The following is a 12944-nucleotide window of genomic DNA, read 5'->3' on the forward strand; positions in this document are numbered from 1 at the left end:
ATCACATTTTTAAATAATGTGCAAACAACTAAGTACTTAAATAAAATATAAAAAATTCTAATTTAATTTTTTTGTATTTCATACAATGATAATTTTTAAAGTGGTTGAGCACCCCCTTGTAGTTGAGATAAAGTTGCAAAGCTTGTCGTATTTAATTATCAAATTAAATGAACCCACGACCTCTGGTTTTGAAAGTTAGTAGGTAGGTGCTGTTTCTGCCCCACTACGAAAAACAACCGTATACTACTTTCTTATGGGCAGTGGGACTGAAGCGTAATTTTGATTGATGAGTCATACTCATTTCATTGTATGCTTAACTCGTTTGCGTCTTTCCTGTAGACATTGTGAAGTTGAGAGAATCAAAACCTGATTTTTAAGCCGCACTCTTACGCAGCGTCTTATATATCTATCTTTGGTCTTACGTAAGCGAACAACTCGCGAACGCGAAGCGTAGCGGCGCGTATCAAAGGATTGATTCACCCTGCGCCGCATCGCTTCGCTTCGCGTTCGCGTGTTGTTTGCCTACGTAGTACACTGCGTTAGGCGTGATACATTTTTCCAGTACTTGAGATCAAATAAGGAAATTGTATTGTCTACCAGAACTTTTTCTAAGATGTATTTGACCCTCATATTTTGTTATATTTATTATGATACATACATTATACACCTTTCTCTTGAATCACTATCTATTAAAAAAACGGCATCAAAATCCGTTGCGTAGTTTTAAAGATTTAAGCATACATAGGGACAGACATCCATCCAGAAAGCAGGAAGCGACTTTGCTTTATAAATACTTTGTAGAGATGATAATAAACAAGATATATGTAGAATTCATTAAAGCTTCTATTTATGTTGACATCTAGTTAGTAATAGTTTGAGCCAAGTTAATAAAGAGGAATTTGTCAATGTCAGTTTCGGTTTGATACTTGTTGTTTGCGCGTGCTTCCATTTTACAAAGACATATTCGCTTAAATGAATGAATAGCAGTTATATTATAAGTATAGTATAATTTTCATACAAATTACCTGGTTATCCCGGTAATTAATGTCGGTATCATGATTGTTTATGTATATTTTTGCACTTAATTTAGCTAATCTGATGAATCATTATCCTTACCAAAATACTATTCTATAATATCAAAGAAATGTTGTGAATACAATAGCATTAATTAAAACCTTAATTTACTTATGCTACTGCTCAAGCACTGCCAAAAGTGCAGCCCTCCCTTTAAAAAAGGGGTAGAACAGACAATACTAATAATGGATATAGAGTATTATGATTCTCTTTATGTTTAGTTATCTATTTGATATAATTAGATAACAATTTTATTCGTACGGGATAGAGATGTAAAATCTTATACATAATTAATTATTTTGCAGCTGATGGAGATACAACATAAATAACATAATCCTTACGTAAATAAGTTATTGACAGGACCTAACCCTGTCAAACCCTAAAAGCAAATTCAATATCCTCAAGTCCCAAAAATCGTCTAAATATGCCCATGTAAAACGATACGTTAAGTGCTAGTACTTAACGCTTACTGCTTAGTACCAATCGTTGGACCAAAGCCAAAACAAAGAACTTTTAGCCTGCGAAAGTGAAAACGATCGATAAGCCCAGCTGATTTCAACACTGCAAAAAAAAAACTAAACCCACTTATGACAAAAACGATCACGCACGACAATAAATGGCAGATTTAAATTTGGAATAAATCCGTTAGACAACGATGAAAGTTTTTTGTTTAGGTTAAGCATATATTTTAATGTCTAGTTGATGACTCAACAAATATTTTGTTTGTTGTCATTGTAATAATTAATGACGTAACATTCAGGTTATACACGCCCGTAAAATAGAAATGAAAATGGAGGAACATGAAATCTAGAAATAGAAAGTGGTATGGAATACAATATATCATAAAATTCTCCGCTCACCTTAGTATTTATGTAAATGCACAAGAATATAGCACATGTATTGTAGATAAGCTGATTTTAGTGTACGTATAATAGGGTTGCCAAGTACACGGTAAAAAATACACGAAAATGCGAATATATAAATAAGACTTTTTAGTTGCACCCGCACGAACCACGAATAGCGAATACTAACGAATTTGATGTTGGGATCTCTCGCGCAGTAAAGAAATGTTCACGTATACCTAGTGGGTAAGTCTACGATTACATAAGAAAGGGAGACTAATTTTACGAATGGTCACTATGCTTAGAAAGCGCACGTAAAGCATTAAGTCGTCTGTACATCGGTGTTACTTTGCGCCAGATCGATAACTCTTGTCAGCCTATTGCATATCAATTTGCAGTTTTTAATCGTTGACACTGATAGTGTGCAACTTTGTACTCATGCGCAGCTACGCGACCGCAGGTACGCGCAATAAAAGGGGCCAAAAACCCCAGAACTCCCGCAACCCCTCACCCCTAGCAACACCGGCAACTAATCGCTTGCGGCATCCCCTCGCCCAGCACGCATGCGCGTATCGCAAGCGCGCGCACCCCACTGTCACCCGGCCAGTGTGCCGGCGCCCCGACCCACTACTGCACGGCATTCTCCGGGGCTCCGGCGTTTAGCATCGAAAGGTAACCTTTTGTTCTGTTATAACCCTCATATTCCATTTTTACCCTAGTTTAAGACGCGGTTGATTCCATTTTTGATTAGAATTCATGCCAGTTTTGTACCAGATATCAAGTTGAAACTTAATTCGTAGCGTAGCAAACATTACGTCGTTATAAGTTCGCAGCTTGGGAATTAGCATGTAAAGGTAATCTTTGTTATATTTTAACATTTACATTAGGTACATGATTATCGTAGTCCGTAATGTTACCTTAGATTAAGACGCGTTTGATTCCATTTTTTATTAGAAAAACTGTTAGTTTTGCACCGGCGTAGTGTTGTCGGGTTTGGACTTGGTTTCGTAGCAAACCGACATGCATTCATTATAGCTTACGATTCAGTATCAAAAGGTAATCTTTATTTTATTCTAATGGTTACTATTCAAGTTTACTCAAGTCTGCATTGAGATCTTAGCTTGAGACGCATTTGATATCTTACAACTGGAAAATATGTCAGGTTTACACCGGTGTGGGTCTGACAAGTAAAATTTTGGTTGTTTCGTAGTCTATACGGTCGCTATGAGCTGATTTCTTGCGAATTGGCATCAAACGCTAATCTGTACTATTTTCTAACCTTCATATTCCACTAATAACGCGTTTGATCCCATTTTTTATAAGAAAATATGCCAATTTTGCCCCGGAATCGGTGCGACTCTCGACTACAATTTAAAGTGTTTTATAGCGCAATCATAAGTATAAAAGTTTTGCAATCAACATTAACAGGTAATCTCAGTTCTATTCTAATTATTCCATAAATATCATAAACTACGACGGGCTCAATTTAATTTGTGACTACTAAATTTTTGCACCTCGTACACGGCTTGATTGATCGTATTCAATAGTTATGTAAGTATGTAGCGTACTCGTTTGCCGTCGTTTACTGATTAACTTGCAAACCAGCGTCTAAATCATGTTTATTAATTACAAACATGAGAAATATCATTACTATTGCAGCTAGTTCCCCATATATTAGCGTTGTTTTAATCTAAAATAACAAGGCAGTTTTCGTAGCACCGGAGTAAAAGTGATTGTGTCGTAGCGTAGAAGGCGCCTATCGGCTCGGCGGCCAGTTCTGCCGACTAGAATCGTTTATTTGATTGTCACTTCTTTTGGTAGCTGTTTACGGAATTCGGAAGACTCACTGTTATATAAAATTTCTAACTTCCTTTTTTGATTAGGATTTATAAAAAATATTCATTTTGATCTCTTTAAAGGTATTAACAGTATGTAGTGTAGTGCACGCAGCCGTATTTGTCCGGTTCTTTCTCTGTCTCCCATCTAACTTATGACGAAATGTTTCGAAAATATTTTAAAATTAGATACATATAATTATCGTTGTATTTAATATGCGTATTTTTAGATTTAGGTATACCTGTGTTTTTCTTAACTTAATTTATTGAGATTTAACTCTACATAAGGTACCTGCACCTAAGATAGCTGAGTGGTGATAGATGAGTAGGCAAGCTTTATCACAGAGCTTGCCTACTCAAAATTTCATACTTTTATAAGTGTGAATGGATTTAAAGTTTCATGTTTGTTAGTATCATAGACGAAACTGGAAGTTCATAGTTATTAATACATTTCCTTACTTTTAAAGGAGTGTTTTTCAACATTTGCCTTTTACGTCGCGCAACTCTCAATTCGCTCAAAAGATTGAATCCTAATGCAACATTTATTTTTATACATGCTATAACCAAGCTTCGGCACTCCTAGGTTGACCTTTGTTGTTAAATCTGGAGATTTATTTAAATTTTACGATGTATTGATCTCATTTTGACCTTACCGGCAATGGCCCGCTCTCTCATTTCGTAAAAGTATATTTGGGGTACTATTAAGTTAATTTGGGCTTTGTCTAAAAACTATTTGTAAAAATCTGAAGTTTTAGTAGGGAAGCCTATACCTATAGGTTTTTATGAACATATATTGACATTAGATCTGTTTAAGGTAATATTTTTTAGTTAATACATAATATTAAGAAATTTTTTCGCTGGCCAAACAGGACCCGAGTATCTATCTTCCCCTATTGTTTCACTTAAGTATATTAAAGCCGTATAAATTTTATGAACTAAGATATCAGTTTGGCAACGTTATAAGAGACCGTAAACGCGCGTCTACACGTATCAGCAGTTATCTAACAGCTATAACTCTGAAGGCTCGTCTGCCCTTGGGGCGGGAGTCGTTCCGAAATCACAATCCAACTAGGGTAGGTTTCCAGGGATCTGTACGACTGAAGTGCTATGCCTATGATAGTGATGCCACAGAATAACTAATATGGTTACTGCAGTAATTTTTTGTTCAGAAATCAAGTTATACGAATTTGTAGTCTTGAATACACAATATATAAGTAACTAAATAATTACATTGACTAATTTCAAAATCGTAAAAAACTAGGGTAGGGTATTTTATATTCGGATTTGCTCACTGTTTAGTCGTTCTCGCGCGGGAAACACAACTCATGCTAGCCGGTCAGGTGTTCTAGTAAATGGTGGGAAAATATCACAGAACCAAAAATACAGCTTCAGTCCTTTCAATTTTGTCTCGAAGACTACTGATTGTCTTCACAGGGAATACAAACGACGTATGCAGCATGGCTCACACCAATTTTGTCTAGTCATAGTAGTTGCCGCGCACTGCTACAGAACGGACGCCTGCTCGCGCTTGCGCCACCTTGCGGTCTTATCTGTCGTAATAGACGCGCTATGTTAGAGAGTGAACCTTCTGTACTTAGTACTATTATTTATTCTGTGGTCAAATTTGACTTTATACAGATATTTTAAAAACATAGGAAACAACGAGAGCTTTAAGCTATTTACAATCCTTTTCAATAAATCTACCAAATTCATAGCAGTGGGGGCCTATAACGGTCACGCGTTCATCATCTGTCACTATCATATGACCATCCTACTATATACGGAGATTGACACATGACACCATATGATGTCAATGATGTCATATCTCAGAAATTAGAATTTTTCATCAAGTATTTTTGCTATAGGTACTATCAAGTACTATGAATCTGTAATTACCTTGCTGACATCTTGCAGAATGTCATGAATGTAATGATATAATGCATTAGAACTATAGATATAGTATAAAAACTGGTTTTTTTAAATATATGTCAGTGATTAGAATCTATAAATCGATAAAGAAACGAGATTATCTTACTTCGCCGCGATAATCACATTTTATAAACAATTTTCATTCCAATTTCTTACAAAGCTTTTACGAATAGCATTATTCACAAAATTTGGATATTCTTAGGGTTGTCATCATCATGTTGACAAAATCAGCCAAAATTACCCTACGAGGTTTTCTCGAGGGACTACAGTACGAGTTTCATCAAGGAATGAACAGGTATCTGAAGAGTTGGCAACACGTACGTTACACCTCTGGAATTGCAGGCTATGATAACCGCTTATCATTAGGCGGGCCGCTTGTTGACCACCAACGTGGTGTAAAAAAAGATTGAAAACTCCGGATGTTTCAGTAAAATCGCGGTTTGCCCCAGACACCATAGATTATTAATTTTATTTCCCCCCTTGGCCCCCAGGTATTATCTCTTTCATACAGCCAACTCAGGGCTACGCAACGGTCGCTAAAAACTAGGAAAAAATCGGTGATGGCAGCCCTACATTCTGAAAGTTGACATTCTGTACAAACTCCTCGCCAAATCTTATCGCTTAGTTTACTTTACTTTATGAAAATCCGTTCGTTTATCTCGAATCCAACAATAACGAAAATTACACTTTTAATTCATGAATAAACGCCAAAGCCTCTTGTTAAGTGCTTTAGAAAATAAAGCTAAAGCTTGCGATAATTTTTCTTCAGAAATTTATTACGAATTTTTGTACTTTACTTTACTGAATTCGATTAAGAAAAAAAATCCTAAGATAAGTAAGGTTTAAAAGATTTCCATTTAATTCTCACTTGTATTTCTCTCCAAATTTTTCGATTGACTGTTGCGATTTCAATCCTTTTTGTTTAAATATTTACATTGTACTAAATTATAAGTTTGATCAATTGCTTTCTGATATTTATAAAAGGTAAAGTAATGTATATTTGCTATGATTGAGACCAAAATATTATTTCAAAAGTAGCTTAATTAAGGTCGTAATTTTTTTAAATCAAAACCCACGTAAAACTGCTCATTTTCTATCAAACAGATTTTGCGCGCCCACGCAATTCAGATTCAGATTCAAATTAGGGCACGTGAAAACCGCGAAATCGACGATTTCAATCTCGTGATTATAATGTGCAAAATGATACCTATCGCTAGGTAAGCTCATTCCAATCTGGTGGGTATAATTAGTAATGTCACAAAGAGAATTTTCCATAATTGGAGAGCCTACGACAATTAAGTAAATATAAAATGAAACATTTAATAACATTTAGTAATTCTCTATTTCTCATGAACGTTTCCAGAATTTTTTAGGATGTTCTGCAACTACACATAGTTAATTCACACTCTTATTAAAAGTAGAATACGCCTGTTAGAGCTTCGTCTCATACTTACCCATGTTTCGATTGGTTAGCAAGTACCTGAGAGTTTATTTATGTCTAGAACCCATGACGATTCGACAACATTTTTAACGACGACGGTTTCGGACCAGATGAAAAGCGACATTTTGTATTAAAATAATAACAGAGTAACTGTAGCCTAGGTACTTTAAGAAACAAAATTATAATTAAGGCGGTTCCCTGAGCCAGAAGGCGAAAAATCTCCTTATATGATCATGTTTTTCTGAGAGGCGTTGATATTCGTAGACGTGGTAAAAATATATGTAGTTCTTGAATATCTTTAATATCATAGCTTCCGATACACGAATTATGACACTTCGCTCGATACAATTAATTCCCAAAGTAACCTCTAACTCGGACTTTTAATCCAACTTTGCTCGGTTATTTATTATGTGATACTATAAACAAAAAAAGAAGAAAAAACAACCTTAACTTAAATAGTAATTTCATAGCTTTCGAATTTCAATATTGTAGGGTAATGTTTTTAAAATAAATAAAAATCGACAAAATTCGATCAAAATGGACACTTGGCGCGCATGCTCTTTCCCGTTCTTTCTTGCCTTAAGTACTTTTCAGTACCAATCAGTGTATGCTTTGCATCTATACCAGCACAAGTTTCAAAATGGTCATATCTTCGTGCATGTCGAATACAGGTCCTGCACAGACAGATTGGCCCTAGCGCCAGGTAGTTTGGCACCGGCCGAAGGCCTCACCGAAAGCCGAGGCCAAGTGGGCCCTCGGCTTATAGCCAAGCCTTCTCAGCCAATGCATCTTACTTATTTACAGTTAGCAGTTTTGAGACTTGAACTTTTATGCGATTGTATATTATCGTCTTTTGTTTGAGGCACTTGTTATTTATATAGCTAATGCGGTTTTAGAAGAACATAACGATGTAAGTAGATAAAAATCCTAAAGGCTGATTCTGTTATAACGATTTGTTTAGATTTTAATCGTGTTTTGATACGACTGAGTTGTATGATAATTCATAAGGCATTTCACGGGTACCAATAAGTGCGAGATGCCTAATGACGTCTCATTCACTTATTCGCATTATCTCAGTCGTCGTGATTGCATTGCGCGAGCACCAATCGCGCGCTTAGACTGATTGTTATGCACTGCAGTCTTTTAGCCCAAAAGGTACAATCTAACAAACTTTAAACTGATTTGTGACCCACCATAGAACGTTTTCACAGTAACGGCCTAATTCGAACTTTAAGATACGTCAAAAATTTGCTAAAGATACGACATGGTTGACATGGATCGGATGTCAGTGTCAAAAGTGGCGTTTCTTCAAACAATAACGTCACTTTTGACAATGACATATCCGACCTATATCGTATCTTAAGCTAATTTTTGACGTATTTAAAGTTCGAATCAAGCCGTTAGTATCATATATAAAATATATATATTAAATTTTACTTTTTAAATCAATGTAATGCCATGACGTAGTAAATGTTAAAGGTTCCTTTCATAAGTGGGTCAGAAATCAAGTTTTTCGATATTAGGCCTATACCTATACAGACCAAATAATAAGAGCAAAAAATTAAAATATAAATATATAATTTTTGCTCTTATTACAGGCCACATCCTGTATATAGTCTTGCAGTTCTGAAATGCAGAATTAATTCCAAGTTTCTCTCCAAACATAGATTTCACAGCGATCTCGGTCTCATTAGCATTAAACAGATGCGACTGAGTCAAACTGAATTTCCGAACAATTTACTTAATGAAAGCTTTTAATTTAAAGATTTTTGTACTTACCTACATTAATATAGCATTGTTGTTTTTTGATGTCCGGTTTAGCTTACACATTAGTAGTCTAACCTGCGTACTAGGCTGGATCCGATTTTATAAGGCTACACATTACATATACGACTTCCACCTCCTTTTTAAACAAATAGTATCCGTTCTTAAGTTTTAATTTTCAATTTGAATTATATCTCTTTCTAGGGTTCCGTACCTGAAGTGTAAAAACGGGACCCTATTCCTAAGACTACTCTGTCCGTCTGTCTGTCTGTCTGTTTGTCTGTCTGTCTGTCTGTCTGTCACCAGGCTGTATCTCATGAACCGTGATAGCTAGACAGTTGAAGTTTTCACAGATGATGTATTTCTGTTGCCGCTATAATAAAATTAAATAAATAAATCATTTATTCTGGCGAAATAAACCCTATTTTTACAAACTTCTGCCAAGCTGGAAGACAGTTTGTTGGCAGAGGGGACTCCCTTAAAACACAGATGGGTAGACTTAGGTAATTAATTGCAATTAATTACCTAAGTATGTACATTATAGCAATCATAGTTAGGTACAGAATAAAATAAATATTTAAGACGGGCTCCCATACAACAAACGTGATTTTTTTGCCGTTTTTTGCGTAATGGTACGGAACCCTTCGTGCGCGAGTCCGACTCGCACTTGTCCGGTTTCTTAAATGTTTTGTGCAAACTTTCTTCAGGTAAAGTTTTTAAGTTAAAGGAAATTTCAAGAGGTTGAAGAGGCAAAAAGGCAATACCTTTGTCATTGACAAAAGTTCTCGATATTGCTTCGCTGTTTACTGGGGCTTCGTCATTTCCGGTCTCGGAGACTTCTAAACTTTAACAGAGCCTAGGTTATCTTGGTATAGCTACAAGTACTAAGTACATCAATTATTTCACAGCGGGTGTGAAATGTATTTAGGGAAATCAGAGAAACAACGAGATCAAACATGTTTTTGCGCTTTCAATTATTTAAATATCAACAGAAACTAACAAAATAAAATGTGAAAGAATCCTAGTGATAAAAAAAATATTACCTATATTCTAATGAACTAAAACTACACGTCAATTTAAATGACAATTCTCTTAACTGTTTCACAAATATATGGTTATAATTAAAATCAAATGTAGGTACGTACTTACAAAGATTTTAATTGTCGAATATTACCTAAATAATTTAGATTCCTCGACGATTGGTACAATAATTTTATACAATCGAGAGATGAAGTGTTACGTCATATCCGCTTGCGCATTTTCCAATATGTTAATTATGTATGCCCTTGGAAACTAGTTTACAGTATTGTAGGGTTTTATTATTCACATGATACCTATATTCCTTTTTATATTAATTAGCGAATACTTCACGAGCTTGACAAATATCTATAATTCACATGACTTATTAGCAAAGATAGATATAACTCCGTAATAGATAGACACAGTCTAAGGAAAAAACGTGCCTCGAAAAATCACGAAAATTTGATTCTCGATCAGATGGCGCCACTAGTTTTGGTCTACTCTCGTATAGAGGGCGTTGACGGTTTCGTTTGTTATTTATAATTTTAACGCATATCAGTGAAAGAACATGGTTCAAAATCATATAAAAATAATTAATGCAAATAAAAAAATCATTTATCCATATTTAAATAAATTTTATTGTATTTTTATAAATCTTCATTTTTAGTTTTAAAGTATGTCGATAGATGGCAATGAATTTACAGCGGTTACAAAATTTACTATGACAGTACCGCTCTAGTATAAGTTACTCTATGCTTATTAGTTATCCGGATATCAAAGTTTTACAACCTGGCTAATCACTGATTAAGATTGGAACCATTTTTCACTTCTCTATGATATTTACTCAGCAATCGGTAGTTCTTGTGTCATTGCAATAAAGTTTACGAAAGTACAGTTAACTGTGTGGACGACGCTATATAAGGGCAGGTAATAAAGTTTGCCGTCATTATATCGTAACGGCTTGTTTATAGGTACATATTACTTTGCAAATATTGGTTAAATATTAATCGGTAAACTTTTCGATCCAATTCTAATCCGCTGTTATGAACCCGATAATTTTGGACACATCAAGCTAGGCCCTAGGCACCCTTGGCGCCCGATTCAGGTCTAAGGAGCAGAAGTGTCAGCATTGGCACCTGACATTATATCCATAACCGTTTCATAACAAGATATTGAAACCTGAATCCGGCTTCTGTTGTGTTTCGTATATAATAACGATTTCAAGTACTTATTAGTGTAAAGCTAAATAATTGTATCTGTAATTTGATGTTAGAAATATTTTCAGTTTATAAAATACCACTAATAATATAAATAGTCACTAAATAACATGTAACACTGTGCTATCATATTTTGGTGTCACATGACTCAGCCTCACTTTGGTTCGTTAACTATAATAAAATACAAATAAGTACTTTATTTCCACTAGACTCGATGAAGATATATTTAGAGAAAGAAAATTACAGTATTGGAATCTCGATTAATTCCTTAATCTGCTTCCTAAACAGCATATATTGCTACAAAATTGTATTATTATATGCCCCAATCAATTCGCAAGAGAAAACTCTATAGAAATAAGTTTACGCCATCATAATAGCGAAGTAGCCTAGTTCCGGAAAACGTGAACCCTTTGACAAAGAGTTACTTGCGAATTTATAAACTCTTTCAGAAGAACCTTGTCGTTGCAGCTTGGAGTTCTTTGTTTAATTATTTATCTTCGCTTTTCTTGGATACCATTTATTTTGCTTAGGATGAATTCGTATGAAGCTTAATAATAGAATGGGTTCTAGGAATTCATGTTTAATTAGCTTAATTATCGCCGAAAATTTTCAATTGAATTCTGACCGGCATTAAAAGTTTAAACATTTTTATTTGAATTCATATTGATATAATATTACTCTCAGTGACTCACGATGTCACGATCGCGCTTATTTATTGATACATACACAACGTAAGCATTGCTAAGATAATTATACCAAATCAATCAGAGATTTTTAAAATTTAAATGCTCCTTTTTATGTATTTTTATTTTACAAATCGTTCCATTAAATTTTCAACAGAATACGCGATTCTAAATGTTAGTAAAAACATTAGTAATGCATATTTACACAAATTAGTAGCATTATAAAGTTTCTGTAGCAAAATAATTCACAGCGCATAATTAATAGCCCGAATAGTTTATGCAACTATGAGCCGAAGTTACTATTCGCTGTTCGCATCATTTTAATTAAATGGATTAGTTTTCGCAGTTTGTTTAAATTTGAATGAACGATTTTAATGATAGTCTGAAAATGCACCATTTTGTCAATTAACTTTAGCTTTGTTTTTTGAAGCGTTCGTAGAGCTTTTGCTTATATCTACACGTTTTTTAACGTTAGACCATTTAATTATTGGTTATGAATTTTATTGAAACGAGCGCACATCCAATCTATAACAAAAATATTAACTAGTGGCTCCGTGTATTCACTACTATACTTAGCCAATCCCCACCTATATTGACGCGATTTTGAATCTTTCCCCAAGCTAAAACGGATACTTCGCTCGAGCTAGTCACGCTTCGCGCTCGCCCGTTGAAATATAATGTTTGCATTACTGTGTCTACCATGTGTGTGACATTATCGACAAAATTATTTACCCAAATTCATTCATAAAAAAACCCGTCCCTGAAGAAGGATTCATCCGGAAAACAACATCTCTCTTAAAGCTTTTTTAAACCGCGACCGTCCGAACCTTATCATTTACAGTAAATTACCCAACTACATACAAGCCCTGATAGCTCTTTCGCATCCAACGTGATAGAAAGAGACAGCAGACGAGAACTGCCATTCAAGTTCACTTAGCACCCTAATTTGATTGATGCCCTAGGCTAGGCTATGATTCCCTAGCTTACCCACGAAGCCTGGGCGTCGAACGTTCTGTTTGTAATTTAAATGTGACTCAAGATTCTGTAATCTCAATATTACGTATTTTATTTAAGCAGGCTGACAAAACGGGATTTTTCATCTTCGGGAACGTTAAAAAAAATAGAATAAACTATATTTG

At 34.9% G+C, this 12944-nt stretch overlaps 1 protein-coding gene across 2 annotated transcripts in view; it reads left to right on the forward strand.

Annotated features, from left to right (window-relative positions):
• Positions 1 to 2492: 2492 nt before the first annotated feature.
• Positions 2493 to 12944, forward strand: part of LOC134744644 (uncharacterized) — a 42587-nt gene continuing 32135 nt past the window's right edge. The window contains exon 1 of one of the 2 annotated variants that reach the window (XM_063678538.1): positions 2493 to 2588. The gene's annotated coding sequence lies outside the window, so the exon portion shown is untranslated. The remainder of the gene's footprint in view (positions 2589 to 12944) is intronic. The other variant, XM_063678539.1, reaches the window with a different exon arrangement.

Source organism: Cydia strobilella, chromosome 10 (genome assembly GCF_947568885.1).
Source record: "Cydia strobilella chromosome 10, ilCydStro3.1, whole genome shotgun sequence".
Classification (NCBI taxonomy): domain Eukaryota; kingdom Metazoa; phylum Arthropoda; class Insecta; order Lepidoptera; family Tortricidae; genus Cydia; species Cydia strobilella.